The sequence below is a fragment of the Chiloscyllium punctatum genome, chromosome 29, assembly GCF_047496795.1.
Source record: "Chiloscyllium punctatum isolate Juve2018m chromosome 29, sChiPun1.3, whole genome shotgun sequence".
NCBI lineage: Eukaryota > Metazoa > Chordata > Chondrichthyes > Orectolobiformes > Hemiscylliidae > Chiloscyllium > Chiloscyllium punctatum.
Window position 1 is genome coordinate 48418427 of NC_092767.1, and position 15118 is coordinate 48433544.

At 43.9% G+C, this 15118-nt stretch overlaps 2 non-coding genes across 2 annotated transcripts; both read left to right on the forward strand.

Annotated features, from left to right (window-relative positions):
* Positions 1–4700: 4700 nt before the first annotated feature.
* On the forward strand, positions 4701–4782 carry trnaf-aaa (transfer RNA phenylalanine (anticodon AAA)). Its single transcript has one exon. It is a non-coding gene; the product is annotated as a tRNA-Phe (tRNA).
* A 2120-nt stretch (positions 4783–6902) lies between these two features.
* On the forward strand, positions 6903–6975 carry trnar-ucg (transfer RNA arginine (anticodon UCG)). The gene has a single exon. It is a non-coding gene; the product is annotated as a tRNA-Arg (tRNA).
* The last annotated feature ends 8143 nt before the right edge of the window (positions 6976–15118 follow it).

The following is a 15118-nucleotide window of genomic DNA, read 5'->3' on the forward strand; positions in this document are numbered from 1 at the left end:
GCCTTTCTTGCTGCCAACACATCAGCGCAGCTCAAAACGAGCTCGTGTTTGCATCAGTCTTTACTTAACTTGCTGCAATATATCTGCTGAACAACAGCAGATTATCACAGCATTGCCTTCTTCACAGTGAAACCAAGGGTGATAATATGAACCGACTTGGAAACTTGGAGAGAGAAACACTGCTGACGAAGACGATTATGACGTGAAGAGCAGGCACTAGAGTTTGTTCCGGTCCCAAAGGCTACTGCAGTATCAATGGACATCCCTGCATACGAGTCTGTGTTTGCATTTCCCAGAACAGGCTTTCATTCCCTGTCAGGAAATGAAGATTTAATTATCTTCTTGTGAATTATCCGAAGGAAAACTAAATCCTGGTTGCACCCAGAACACACACACGGTTCCTGCCAGAACAATTCAGTGATCGATCAGCATCTGTGTGGAAGGACAATGGCAGCAAATATAAGCGAAAGCTATCACCGCAATTACCCCTCCAAGGTTTTCACGTTTCCCAGTCGAAAATACTTCGCTGCTTCTTCAATGTCACTATTTCTAAATCCTTGCCTCATGGCATCATGCCTCTATCCCTCTACTGAGGACATCCAGAGTTCTGCGGAGTAACTGAAAATCTCAATCTCTCGAGTAATTAGGGATTGACGGTGCATCCCATCACATTGAGCAATGACTTTGTCCCAGTAATACGTTTCCAAAAGCTGCAGTTTCTAAGGGAACACTTGCAAGCTGTCGGGAATAAATTGTGATTCGGAGATGCCGGTGTTGGACTGGGGTGTACCAAGTCAAAAATCACACAACACCAGGTTATAGTCCAACAGGTTTAATTGGAAGCACACTAGCTTTCGGAGTGATGCTCCTTCATTAGGTGTTTGTGGAGGGCTCGATCGTAACACAGAATTTATAGCAAAAATTTGCAGTGTGATGTAACTGAAATTATTCGTTGAAGAATTGATTGTCTGCTAAGCCTTTCATCTGTTGAAAGAAGTGAAAATATCACTGTATTCTATGTGTAAATCACAAAACCCTTTTTTTAAAAGTTGCATTCTCGGGTTAGCTATTAACAATGGTAATAGCTAGACAATATGTTGAATGTGTTAGCCCCTGTGTTCTCTGTCTATGACCTGATGTTTAGATTGATTCCAATCCAAAAATTGAGATAACAGAGTTTTACATAATTTCATGCAGTTTTTGAGCTCAGAGTTCTACATGAATGTATGTAGTTTCTGAGCAAAGTGTAATTTAACTCTGGAAGTACCAAAAAAATTCATCACACAAAATATATATGTGCCCCTGGGTTGTTCACGATGGCTGTTCACGATCTCCTTTTCGAATGCTCTTCAGCTGATGGCGACATCCCTGGCCTGAGCACCTGGGAGGCAATTTCACTCTCCAGAATTTCTGACACTCCACAGTGAGTCCACCCGCAGCTCCAGAGTGGCCACGCGGTCAAACAAGTGCTGCAGCTGGACAAACTTCTTGCAAGTGTCTGTTTAGAAAACCTTTACAAGGATTTGCAAGGTTTGCACTGCTTGGACATGAGAACGAAACTGAATAGGCTTCGTCAGATTCCCAGGAGCTTCAGTGCTTATGTTTGACCTCACAGAAGCTTATAAAATCATGAGGAAGACAGACAGAGTAAATAGTCAGGGAGCACTTCTTCACAAGACACGCGAGTTCAAATCTACATGGCAAACGTTTAACGTGAGAGAGGAAAAATTGAAAAGGGATGTGACGGACACATGTTTTTCACACAGAACTTTTGTGTGTGTAGAATGACTTGCCACATTTAGTGGCAGAGTCTGGTGCACTCACAACATTTCAATGGCATCTGAATGGGTGTATAGACAGGAAGACCTCGGAGAGATAAGGCACAAATATTGGCAGAAATGTATGGATTAATTTCGGTTATCTATTCAGCAAGGGCAAGTTGGATCGCGGGATTTGTTTCCATTCTGGACAAGTCTGAGATGCTCCAGTCACCGGCAACAGTTTGAATACACCATTTGCAAAAACAAAAACGCATGTTGTTTGTTACTCAGCCAGCGAGTTTGGTTATTTTGTTTGGAGGGTGGATGAGCCCAATCGATCCAGAGATGAAGGTTTTCCGGATATTTGCTGCCAATGACCATCCTTCTTGACACTTTCCCAAGTTCGCCATCAAAGATATTGGCTGAAGAAAAATACCTCACGTATCGCATTACCCACATTGCTCTCCAGCGAATCCAAAAACTGAAAGCTCTTAACGTGGAACAGAATCAAAACTGAAAAGGCAGTACCGTGATCAGACACACCGAAGCTTAAGTGCTGTCTGTGAGGCACTGTCAGTCGTCTCTGACATGAACTGCTCGCACAAATAACAGCAATGCAATTCCAAACCTACTGGAGATTTAGTGTATTGCCAAGTCCCAGAAAGTGCTCAAGTCTCATAAAACAAAACACAACAACGAACCATTAAAAGTGAACATTTCCAATTATATCTGTGATTAAATTAGGCCATCAATGTGCCGGTGCCCCCATCTGATCGAGAGAGCCAATCACCTTTCTCCCTCACCAGGACAGTAATGAAGGAAATGAAAGTATAGCAACGTTTCACATCGCGATTGCCCACCTTTTTGCCACAGCATCAAAAAACGGTGAACAGATTCAATGCAGGATCTTCTTTCGAAATAACGGTGAAATAACTATGTCTATTCACTTTCAGAGTAAACGAGGAACAAAGCAAGTTGTCTTCAATATGAATAACCAATGTAGATTACTTTGGTCCCAGGTTCTCCTGATGCACAGACTTTCATATGAAAAGGTTCCTTGGGTGATTGCCCTACACCCAGAAATCTTCTGGCTGCCTTCTGTTTGCACTGACACATTAACCTTGTGCTGCTCTAATCGAATTTGTTGTTCTTGCCATTTGTCCGTATTGCGACTAGGGATAGCTGGTTGTGGAAACTCGTGAATGCCACGCAAATTCTTTGCCAAAATTGGATAGTCCCGCAACGTGATTCGCAGTGCACGAACTTTGCAACGAGTATATGCCACACGGCAAGTTAAAACGTACGCTTCCATTTATTAAAGTAAGTTTCTAGGAACTGACAGCCAGATTCCTCCTTACACTCGGAATTATGACAACACATAAACCAACAGCCTCTCTCAGAGACAAGTGACCAATGCCCGACTTGTGCCAGACAAACGTAGTTAACAGGATTGCACGCAGGGACTGCACATTAAACGACAGAGGAGAAGCAGACAGACGACCATCGGGCTGCGTTCAGGCAGTTCAGTTACCCTGTAAACCCCATGCACAGCTGTTCCTTGTAGGTACACACAGGGATCTGAGTGTCTCTGACTCCGGGACTTGGAACTCGGATGATATGACCGTCTGCAGCACTGGTTACTTCCTCGTGTGAGGTAACTCCCGATGGAACATATGTAAAACACGATAGCTCATTGAGAAATACGTCCAAAATAGTACCCAAGAGACGTATTTCTGTTGTGTTTCTAGTCCTGTTCCTGACATGACAGACAGCATTGTACTTATTGTGTGCTTCCTGACGGTTCGGTGCATGCTTCCGTGATCGCATTGTGTGCAGTAATCTGCGTTTGAGCTGCAATTACGTGCGTTTGAAATCCAAGACCACCGCCCTCGATTTTGTTTTCCTCTTCTCGTGCGCAATTGCAACACAGTAAACGATCAATTAATATTGGGAAATAATATACACAGGCGTGTGAAAAGCTCACTTTCCGTCGCAATTATGCAATGGTTAGAGATCACTTTGATACAGGAGATAAGGATGGAAAGTGTGTTTAGGTAGAGATGAGGAACATTGAGGAAAGAGGAAACCAGCCGGTTTAGCTGACAAGAACACTAACAGTAACCACAGTGGAACAAAATACGTACAGGAAAAAATACCGCCTGTGAATGATAAAAGAAGGCAAGAATTATGGGAGACATTCATTTCCCTTCTTCCTCTCCTGTTTGAATTGTAAAGAAACTTTGAAGAAAAACAATCGAAAACTCATACATGCCCCACCGAACAACATGCGCCATACCTTGGTCATTGATTACTGTAGATTAGAATACTTACAATGTGCAAACAGGTCCTTCAGCCCAGCAACTCCACACCGACCCGCCCGAGCCCAAATGCATTCCTCTCCTTTAACCACGTCAATTTAGCACGGACATTTCAACAAACCGGTACATTTTTGGACTGTGGGAGAAAAGCAGAGCAAGCGCACGCAGACACAGGGAGATTGTGCAAACTCCACACATTCAGTTGATTGAGGCGGGAATTGACCCTGACTCCGTGGCATTGGGAAACAGCAGCGCTCACGATGGTGTCAGCGTGAGATGGGACTTATTTGCCTTCTTTAATTGGGAAAAATCTCTGTCATTGTGAGCATCTGGAAAGACCAGTTCCTTCGCCAGAAAAAGAAATGAATATGTCAATAACCTTTGTTTGTTTCAGATCCAAGAATACTCAGATCAATAGCTCCTTTCAATGAATAATTTTGACTCAATTTGGCTGCAAATATCTTGTCCTAACTTTGTGCTTTTCTTCTTTTACATTGGTGTCTCGCACCTTACAAATGACAGCAAAGGTATGAATGGAGATGGAAACATGTAACTCAAGTCAGCGGCAGCTTTCAATGAGATCACGGCTGATTTGGTCAATGCTCAGGGGGCGGCGATGTCGGTAGTCATGGCCGAGTGGTTAAGGCGACGGATTAAAAATCCCTTGGGGCTTTCCCACGTAGGTTCGAATCCTACTGCCTACGTTATAAACGCGTTCCTGCTGGAACTGTTCAAAAGGCCGGTTTTGCAAACCAGGCCTGTAATTTGATCAGACTTGAGAAACTCGAGTTCTTCATCAGAAATGCTCCACATTTAAAACATTATCTCTGTTTCTCTTTTCAGATACACTGCTCGACACATCGGGTTTCTGCAGTTGTTATTGAACGCCCTGAGCAGAAGTGCTGCTTTTCATTAGATTCCTTTCATCCCTTGTCCTCTGTTCTCTGACTCTGGTCATTGGCAACACTTCCTCCTGCTCGTCAGAGTGCTCATTCCCCACCGCTGCCTCTCCCATCATTACAAACGACCGCAGGAAATTGCCACTTCACCATCTTTGTTCCAAAGTGAAACTCACCTGCCGAGGAACTCTCTCCACCAAACGGGACTTCTCATCCCTGGACATGGTGCAAGCCAGAGGATTGTGAAGAGTTACTGTGAAAATATTGTCAGTTGGCAGTTGGAAAAATGTTTAGGAAGCAAACCATATAATTTAGGCTCCAGCTTTGGAAATCTTGAGAAACCCTTTGGGAAATGGAATCATAGGAGATTGAAGAAGTGTAAATTGTCAGTCCGAGTAGAGGAAGGGACATTGACTCTGATCTTCTCGGCACAGGAACTGATCTGAGACATTGAAAGAATTCTCGCTCCCGTACGCGAGGAATACAAACTTCATCTGGACTGTGGGACAATGAAAAACTCTGGAATACTCAAGACAATATCCAAATATTGACTGAGATCACTACAGTACGAGTACTATAGATGGGTCAGTTTTTGTCCACTGTGTGCGGGAGGGCTTCCTGACACAGTATATAGACGTGCCTTCAAGGGATGAAGTCACTTTCGATTTAGTACTGGGTAACGAGCCTGGCCAGGTTTTAGATTTGGAAGTAGGTGAGCACTGTGGAGACAGCGATCACAATTCTCTCAGGTTTACTTTCGTGATGGAAAGGGATAGGTGTACTCCACGGAGCAAGAGTTTCAGCTGGTGGAAGGGAAATCACGATGCAATGAGGTAAGATTTAGGAATCGTAGAGTGGGGTAGGAAACTGTCCGGGGTGAGCACATTAAAAATGTGGAGCTTATTCAAGGAAAAGCTGCTGTGTGTCCTAGATAAGTATGTACCTGTCAGGGAGGGAGTAAGATATAGAACGCGTGAGCCGTGCTTTACTAAGGAAGTGGAAACCCTGGTCAAGAAGAACAAGAAGTCTTATGTTAGGAGCAAACGTGAAAACTCAGTTCGAGCGCTCGAGGGTTCCAACGATATCAGGAAAGACGTAAAAAGAGAGCTGAGAAGAACCAGGAGGAGACATGAGAAGTTGTTGGCAGATAGGATCAGGGTTAACCCTAAGGCTTTCCATAGGTATGTGAGCACTAAAAGAATGACGAGAGTTAAATTTGGGACAATCAAGGATAATAGTGGGAAGTCGTATGTGGAGTCAGTGGAGATAGAGGAAACACTAAATAAATATTTTTCGACAGAGTTCGCAATAGATAATGAAAATGTTGGCGAGGAAGATAGAGAGATACTTGCGTCTAGACTAGAAGAGATTGAGGTTCACATGGAAGAGATATTAGAAATACTGCAGAGTGTGAAAATAGATAAGTCAGCTGGGCCGGACGGGATCTATCTGATGTTGTTCAGCAAATGCACGACAGGAAGGTACAAATCAAGCTGATGCTAACAACGGCTCGTTTTGAGCCGCTAATTTGCAGTGAAGTGGCGGCGCCAATAAAAGGTGTCACGCAGCTCGTCTAATTCCACATCCTGAGCTCGAAATGACCAGATGTCTCTCGCAGAGTTTCGGCAGGGTCTTGCTTAGACGACACCATGACACGTTTTCACTGGAGTGGATCATGAAATCGCGTCGGGACTGCGAATAAAACGATGGAAACTTCCAGCAGAGAAGGAGGCGACCCTGAAGCAGGCAGCTGAGGACAAATGTTTCTCCTTTGCCAGTGAAAGGCACTGCTTCACAAATTGGAAACTTCGAAGTGAAGCAGTGTTGGTGATTTTCTTCGCTGATTGTTCACCTTTTTAATTCTGATTCCGTGAAAGTCCATGGCATTACATATCGACATTCTGCCAGCGGTAAGCGTGTCTGTTGGGCCAGTGGCGTAATGGGTAACGCGTCTGACTTCGGATCCGATGTTTGTAGGTTCGAGTCCTACCTGGCTCGAAGGGAATGTCCGACTTTAGCCGTGCCCCACGTTGACGCTCCCCTGTGATGCCCTGCCGGGACGTCGCTTCTGTGCTTCCACATTTGAAACTTGCATTTGTCCTATTATCCATTTCAAATTCCAGCTCACCACAACGGAGACCTCTGTCGCTTTGGGGGTATTTTTCTGTGTGTCTCCCTTTGTGGGTGAAAATGAGCATGAGTTCCTCAAAAGGGTTACAAGTCACTGTGTAAAGGTCACTCATCTGCCCCATTATTGTGCCATTTAAGAACACAGGATAAAGTCATTGACATTTGCACTGGGAACATGAGAACACACGAGACTTTGGGCCAAAGTTGGAAACTGCGACTGGAATGATTGGCTCTCTGATTAGCCGCGATGCACACAGGTGGAATGGCCTTTTCCCACTTTGTAAATCTCCGAAGACAAGTTGAAAATAATCTGCAAGGAAAATGTTCATAAAGGGTGTTTTATTTACACCAAATACGACAGTATCTATCGCCTTGTCTTGTTATTTACTTGTGAGGATTCGATACTCTCAGAACCGTGGCCCGGATCGTATTCCGGCTCATGGAATGCTGGTATTGTTCAGCTAACATGTCGGTGTCCCAGTACTTCTGCCGATTTTCCGATGCTAGCAGGTCATTGGGTTTGTCCAAAACATGATGAATGTTAACATAATACGAATAGCTGCAGTTGCTGGAAATCTGAGCCGAAAACGAAAATTGTTTGCGGAACGCAGAAAGACTGGCAACAGAAACATCGACTTTCCTGATCCTCGGATGCTGCTGTGCTTTTCCAAAATTTTCTGATCTAAAATCAGGTTTCCAGCATCTGCAGTCCTCACTTTTGCCTAGTTCCTTCAGTGTCGCTGGTTCCCAATTCAAGAACTCCATCTCTAGCGGTTTCATGTCTGTACCTCCATGCTGTCGAGTTGAAGAGTGAAGAAAAGTAACTCACCCCCTCCATCTCTGGGGTAATTAGGGGCTGAAAGTGAATCGTATCACATTGAAGTGTATCTACAAGCGACTTAATCTCTGTCTTTTATTGGGAACCATCTCCTTCATTGTAACCATCAGGAAAGACCATTTCCTTCGCTAAAAAGAGAAATGAATATGTCACTAACGTTTGTTTGTTTCATGTCCAAGAATACTCAGATCAATAGCTCCCTTGATTACCTCTGCTGGTCATGTTCGCAAAGAGGTCTAGCAAATTGCCAAGTGTGATTTTCCTTTCAATAAATAATGTTGAATCAATTTTGCTGCAAATATCTTGTCCTAACTATGTGCTTTTCTTCTTTTACATTGGTGTCTCGCACCTTACAAATGACAGCAAAGGTATGAATCAATTACCAAGATATCCCTCGTGATGTTTTATGGGTCATGTGGGATTTTTTTTGATTTTGGTTCTCCAAACGTTTTTACAATAGAACCGAGTGTTTTAGATGGGAAGTTAAGATCACGAATGACTACTGCCTTTTTTGTCACTCACACGCATTTTTCCCCTTGTACGATTTATTTCGCTTTGTGGTTACTGCGAGTGGGCTTGTAAACTACACATGCTTGTGAGTCCATTCCTCACTGTTCCTCAACTCCAGCCAAACAGACTTTACATCCTTATTTCCTGAATCAAGGTAATTCTCTAACCATTGCATAAATGTCATTAAAACTTCGGTATTTCACATGCCTCTGTATATCATCTTTCAATATCAATTGATCTTTTACTGTATTGCAGTTGTGCATAAGAAGAGAAAAATGAAATGGAGAATGGTGGACCTTCGCTTTATACACCCGTTATTGAAGCGAAAATGCAGATTTCTGCCTGTAAAACGATCGTGGAACCATGTGCCGAACCCTCAGGAAACACAGAATAAGTGCAGTGCCACAGGGCATGTCAAGGATAGCACTAGAAGGACAACAGAAATGCTGCTCTAAGCTCCTATTTTGGGTGTATTTCTCAATGAGTAATAGAGTGTGACATGTGTTCCATCAGGAGTTACCTCACACAAGGAAGTAACCAGTGCTGCAGACTGTCATATCATCCAAATTCCAAGCCCTGGAATCAGAGACATTCAATATTCTGTGCATAACTGCAAGGAACAGCTGTCCAAGGCGTTTTTACAGTCCAGATGAAATTATGAATGCAGCTCTCTAGTTGTAAGCCTCTTTCTCCTATGTCGTGTTTCGTGCAGTCCATGCGTGGAATCTCGTCAACCACGTTTGAACTGCACATGATGGGGTATTGGGCCTTGTTTTCTCGTGAGTTGTTGTCTGAGTGAGTCCCTCGGTTTCTGTGCTGTTATAAGTCCGAGTGTTCGGAGGAATCTGGATATCATTTTCCAGAATTTGTTTTTAACACAGGGAAGCATGATTTAAAAATTACCTCATAGCAAATCCACGTTGCAAACTTTGTATGCCATGCATTTGCGAATGAAGGTGGGTGGATATTGGTTCTTGGCAAAGACTTTGTGTGGGCGTCAGTCCAGCAGTCCCTAGTAGCAATACGTACAAACGGCAGGGGCCACACATTCGGCTAGAATAGCACAACAATAATAGGACAGGGCAAGCAGAAGACAGGCAGACAATTCATGGAAGCAGGGCACTCATCCACGGATTCCATCCGTTGGACCCAATCTGCAATCCCAACAAACGGCAGCAGCAGGAATGAAACCAAATGCATTCGTACCAAAACATGAGAGCAGCGCTTCACAGAAACCTCTGCAGCGCTGAGAATGTCACCCAGAAAGGGACGAAAAGTCTGCAAACCATCTTCTTAGCGTCACCGAACTTTTCAACAAGAACTCCAGAAGCATCCGAACTTCACATCTTTCTGCTCCAAAACACTCCGCTTTTCCACAACAGAGAATTGCACACTCAACTACCGCGTGTAAGATGAGAATTGCAGCCCCTACACGACCAAGGGCGGCAGTAAGAGTGAGGGGAAAGAGCTGCCACTGTCATTCCACAGCTACAAACGCTCTCTTTGAAAGGTACATTATCGTATGAATGTCGGGGCAGCAGTAGAATATGGGAACTAAACAGCCTGCGCTGTGTATTCATATTCTGGACAATGTGACTTGTTCACAGTTTTCCCTGAAAGTGAGTGGACGTCGTTATTTCACCGCTGTTGTGAAGCCAGATCCTGCACTGAATCTGCTCCCTCGTTTTTTGTTGTTGTGGCTAAAAGGTGGGCAATCGCAACGTGAAACTTTGTTATATTTTTCTCACATTTCCTTCATTCCTGTCCTGGTGAGGGAGGCTGGAGATTGGCTCGCTCGATCAGATGGAGGCACCAGCGCATTGTTGACCTAATTTAATCGAGAATGTAATTGGTCATATTCACTTTGCATGGTACATTTTTCTGTTTTGTTTAATGTTACTTAAGCACTTTCTGTTACTTGGCAATGCACTAAATCTCCAGAATGTCGGGAAGCTCCGTTTGGAATTGCTTCGGTGTTATTTGTGTGAGCAGTTCTTGACATACACGTCTCGCACTGCCCCACAGACAGAAGTAATCAGTTTGCCTGTCTGATAATGACTCTGCCTTTTGAGTTTTGCACCTGGTCCAAGTTAAGAGCTGTCAGTTTTTGGATTCACTGGAGAGTTAAGGGGATAACACGTTTTGTGAGTTTTTTTTTAGTCAACGAAATTATTTGATGGAGAACTTGGGAATATATCAAGGAGATTGGTCATTGTCTGTAAATGTCTGGAAAACATTCCTCTCTGTGTCATTTCAAAACATTACGCCTCAAGAAAAAAATAAAATTCAAACACGCTGACTTAGTAACACAGAGCATGCGTTTTTGCAAGTGGTCTATTCGAACTGTTGCCAGGTACTGGAGTGTCACAGAATTACCGAGCACGGAAGCAAACCTTCCTATCCACCTTGCACCTGTTGAACAGATGACCGTAACTAATGTAAACATGTTTGCCAATATTTGTCCCTTATCTCTCCGAACAATTCCTGTCTGCATACCCATTTAGATGCCTTTGAAGTGTTGTGAATGCACCAAACTCTGCCACTAAATGGGGCAATTTATTCCACACGCACAAAAATGTCCGTATTAAAAACAAGTGTCGCTCACGTACCTTTCAAATTGTATGGCTCTCACATTAAACCTATGCTATCTCACTGTACATTCATGTGACTTCTGAAAAAATGTAGATTGACTATGTTCTCTGTTCGTCTACCTCATGATTTTGTAAACTTTTCCAAGAACATCCCTCAGGCCTGAAGCTCCGGTGAAAACTGTCGAAGAATATTCAGCGTCTCAATAATGTCCACACCGTGCAAACCTTTCAAGTCGTTGTAAATATTTTTTTTTAATTATGCTAAGGTATATATAGAAAGTGCCAGGGGAAATTGCCTGAAGTGAACCGATGCTGAAACATTAGTCTTGACAGGTTTGGCGCTTAGTTATCGTCAGGGAGCGTCGCCGAGTGGTTTAATGTAGGTAAAAGCAATGAATGCAGATGCTGGAGACCAGATTCAGGATTAGTGGTGCTGAAGAGCGCAGCAGTACAGGCAGCATCCGAGGAGCAGTAAAATCGACGTTTCGGGCGAAAACCTGTATTCCTGATGAAGGGCTTTTGCCTGAAACGTCGAGTTTACTGCTCGTCGGATGCTGCCTGAATTGCTGTGCTCTTCCAGCACCATTAATCCAGAGAGGTTTAATGTGCTCCGTTTAGGATCCAGTCTCTATTGCGTCGTGGGTTTGAAACCCAACTTTGCAATAGAACAACTACAGGCAGCTTTTTATGACGGAGCTACACAGGTCCTGATATTGCTTTATGGGTGTGTTTGTTACTCCTCGGGTCTCTCACCCTCTCTGCGATAAACACGGGAACATGAGCAACTGATTCTTAAAATAATGAGAACTACTGCTGTCCACATCCTCTCGATCACTGTGCGTTTGGATGTGTACACGCACAATTTTGCTGCCAGTTGCTGTGTCTGAAATGGTCAGAGCATTTGGCTGAAATGTTGGTTGTCCAAGCCCAAAAAGAGCACAGAGCCTCAAATTTTTCACATCAAGTATTGAGAGCGACCATGTGCTGACAATACAACCACGGGAACCCATCCATGATTGACCCTGAGTCCGCAATGAGTGAGACGGTCACCTGCAGCAAAATGTGACCCCACTCTCTACAAGCCCCTGCTGCCAACAGAAAGGGGCCCCTGCAGTTTCAATCAGCGGCTTCCTGCCCACCCCGGGACACAGCTCATGGAAACTCCTTCCTCAGGAACGGGTGAAAGGGTAAAAATGTGTGAAAGGGTAAAAAATTCTAATTCAAATTGGAAATGTCTTCAGAAGATTGCTCCTGCTTTTAAAACATTTTATGATCAGAATTCCTTTCTCGAATATTAGAAGTGGTAAACTTTGTAGGCAGGTAGAACAAAGAAAGTGTTGATTGTGAGGACTGTGTCTCTTCAGCAGATGGGATTCCTTCCACTCTAATCAGAAATTATTTGGTTTCCCAAGGTATTTTCCCGATTGATTTGCAGTCTGCCAGAGTGTTTGGGAATCACTTCGGTGACCTAAGGATCAGGGTCAAAATATGAAAATATTAACAGAGAATCGAAAATCCCGGGGCAAGGCCTAAATGGATTGTAATGGTCTGAAGGAATAAATCTGAGAATTGAAAGACTTGGATAATGTTATTTGCAATGGGGAGGAGTGAACGAGATCTTTGAAAATTGCCATGTCAGCTGAATTAAACTCAGTATGAAATGATAAATTAACCAACACCAATCCTGTCCTGGTATGCTCAGTCGGTAGAGTTTGAGACCTTTAATCTCAATGGTGTGGGTCGAGACCCACGCAGGGCGCTGTTGTTTGTTAATAGGTTTGCCCCTCTCCTTTAATGTTGCAAGAGCGAATTCGCTCGCTGAGGCAGGTTTTCTTGACATATGTTTTCCTCCGTTTTGATCATCTCTTGGTTTCTGAGTGAAAATTGTCTCCACTGTACTGCAGGTGCAAGAGACAAGGTTATCAGTTCAGCTGAATATGCTATAAACGATGTCCCTTCCAAAACGTGAGGTTCCATTCCAAACGTGCCCCAACCAAAGTGTTCAGAGACGTCGAATGTGAATGGCCAGATGACAGTGACAGCTGCATGTCAAATGGTGCTGCAATACAATTAACTGAATGAGAATGCCCAGATGGAAACCGAATGGAACTCTCCCTGAAATTTTCCCAATTCGCACGGTCAATGATGCTGTTGTGTACCCACATGTTTTTACGTAATGAACAGCTTATTGTCAGTAACAGGGGTGGGGTTGATGCAGGATAGTGAGGTTGCCGTGTGGGTCAGAAGTGATTTGTTCGAATAGAGAATTCAAACGTCCTCAGAGCAGACATAGCTGACTGGTCCAGGATCAGACTTTTCCCTTCTGTTTCAGTACCAACAAAAGAAATTGCAGGAAAATCTCAGCAGGTCTGGTAGAATCTTGGAATGGAAAACCGAGTTAAGTCTTCAAGGCCAGTGTCACTTATTATTCCATGTCTACCTATTTTATTGAATATCTCCTGACTCTCAACTTTATACACAGTTTCTCTTTTATTACTCCGTCTCCAAACATTCTGCCAGTCTCAAAATTTAATAGCAGAACTGTTCCATCTCTCACCTCGACGAGTTATGAGAGGAGGACTTCGAAATTCACGATTAACTCTGTTTCTATTTCCTTAGATACTGGACGGTCAGAGACCAGAAGGCATCGGAGGACAGTTAGAGCTTTCAGCCCATCTGGTCTGCGCGCCATTCGGTCATGACTCATATCGTTCCCAAACCAATTTTCAGCCGTCTATCTGTGACACTTATCTCCCCTGATTTTAGGATCCAGTCTTTTTCCCAGAGTGCGAATGAAACTGTCCCAACCGTCTCCACATCTGCTGGCAGCTGTTACACCGTATCTGTGTGTGATCGAGCTCAATTTCAGTCCCACACAGCAAACACGTCTGTTCTGAGCAATGCAATCCCCGCTGCATGACAGATCGATCGGGTCTCTGACCCCACGGTTTTTCTGCGATGCAGTAGTTAGCTCCTTCACCACCCACGGCAAGGACCGGTGCTTCAAAATGTGGGGACAAAGAACGATAGGCACAAGAGTTTGTACAGGTTAGGTCGAAAGGGTTATTGTCAACTTCAGTGGAGTCCCTGCTTCAGAGTCTGGGTTTGAATCGCCCAGGCTTGGATAAAATTCCAAGTCAGGAAATGAAGATTTATTTCTCTTCTTGTGGCTACTCTGAATGAAAACCATTTTCTGCTTCAACAGAGAGCACAGACCCGGTTCTGCCAGAAGGAATCCAGTGATTGATTGCAAACAACTGGAATCATAGAGTCAAAGAGATGTACTGCAGGGAAACAGACCCTTCGTTCAAACCTGTCCATGCTGACAGGAAATCCCAACCCAATTTGGTCCCTCTTGCCAGCACACGGCCCATATCCCTCCAAACCCTTCCTACTCATATACATTTCAAATGCCTCTTAAATGTTGCAATTGTACGAGCCTCCACCACATCCTCTGGCAGCCATGGCAGCACATACACGAATAAATTGTCACTGCAAATCCCCTCTAAGGATCTCGCCTTTCTGAACTGAAACTATCTCGTTGTTCATTCAATGTCGCTATGTCTAATTCTTGGAACTCCCTCCCTATCGACATCATGGCTGTATCACTGTGTTGAGCACTTCGAGGACGAAGTAAAGTAACTTACCATCTCAATCTCTTGAGTAATTATGGTTGGGCAGTGAAACCTATCCCAAAGAGTGACGTGCATTCTCCAGAATTTCGTTTGAAAAAAACTGCAGTTTCCAAGTGGACATCCGAAAGTGGTCCAGAAAAAAAGTAAAGTTTCGAAGGGAAAGTAGGATAAACTGAAAGTCAATGATGACTGAGATGAATGACGCAGAAAGTGAGTGAGGAGCTGTTGGTACAAGGATCAATGTCAGTGCTCATGGTTTAGCCCTTACTGCCCACTGTTAACACCAACTCACACACCACTCCTGGTAAATTCACCACAATTACCCTGGTCTCTTGGTATGAGTTTCCCTCTGCGCACATTCAGGCTGTAAATCGTCCCCGAGAGGATGAACGCATACTGTTTATCCTGTCAGGTTAAAGAGGTGAAAGCATCAGTTT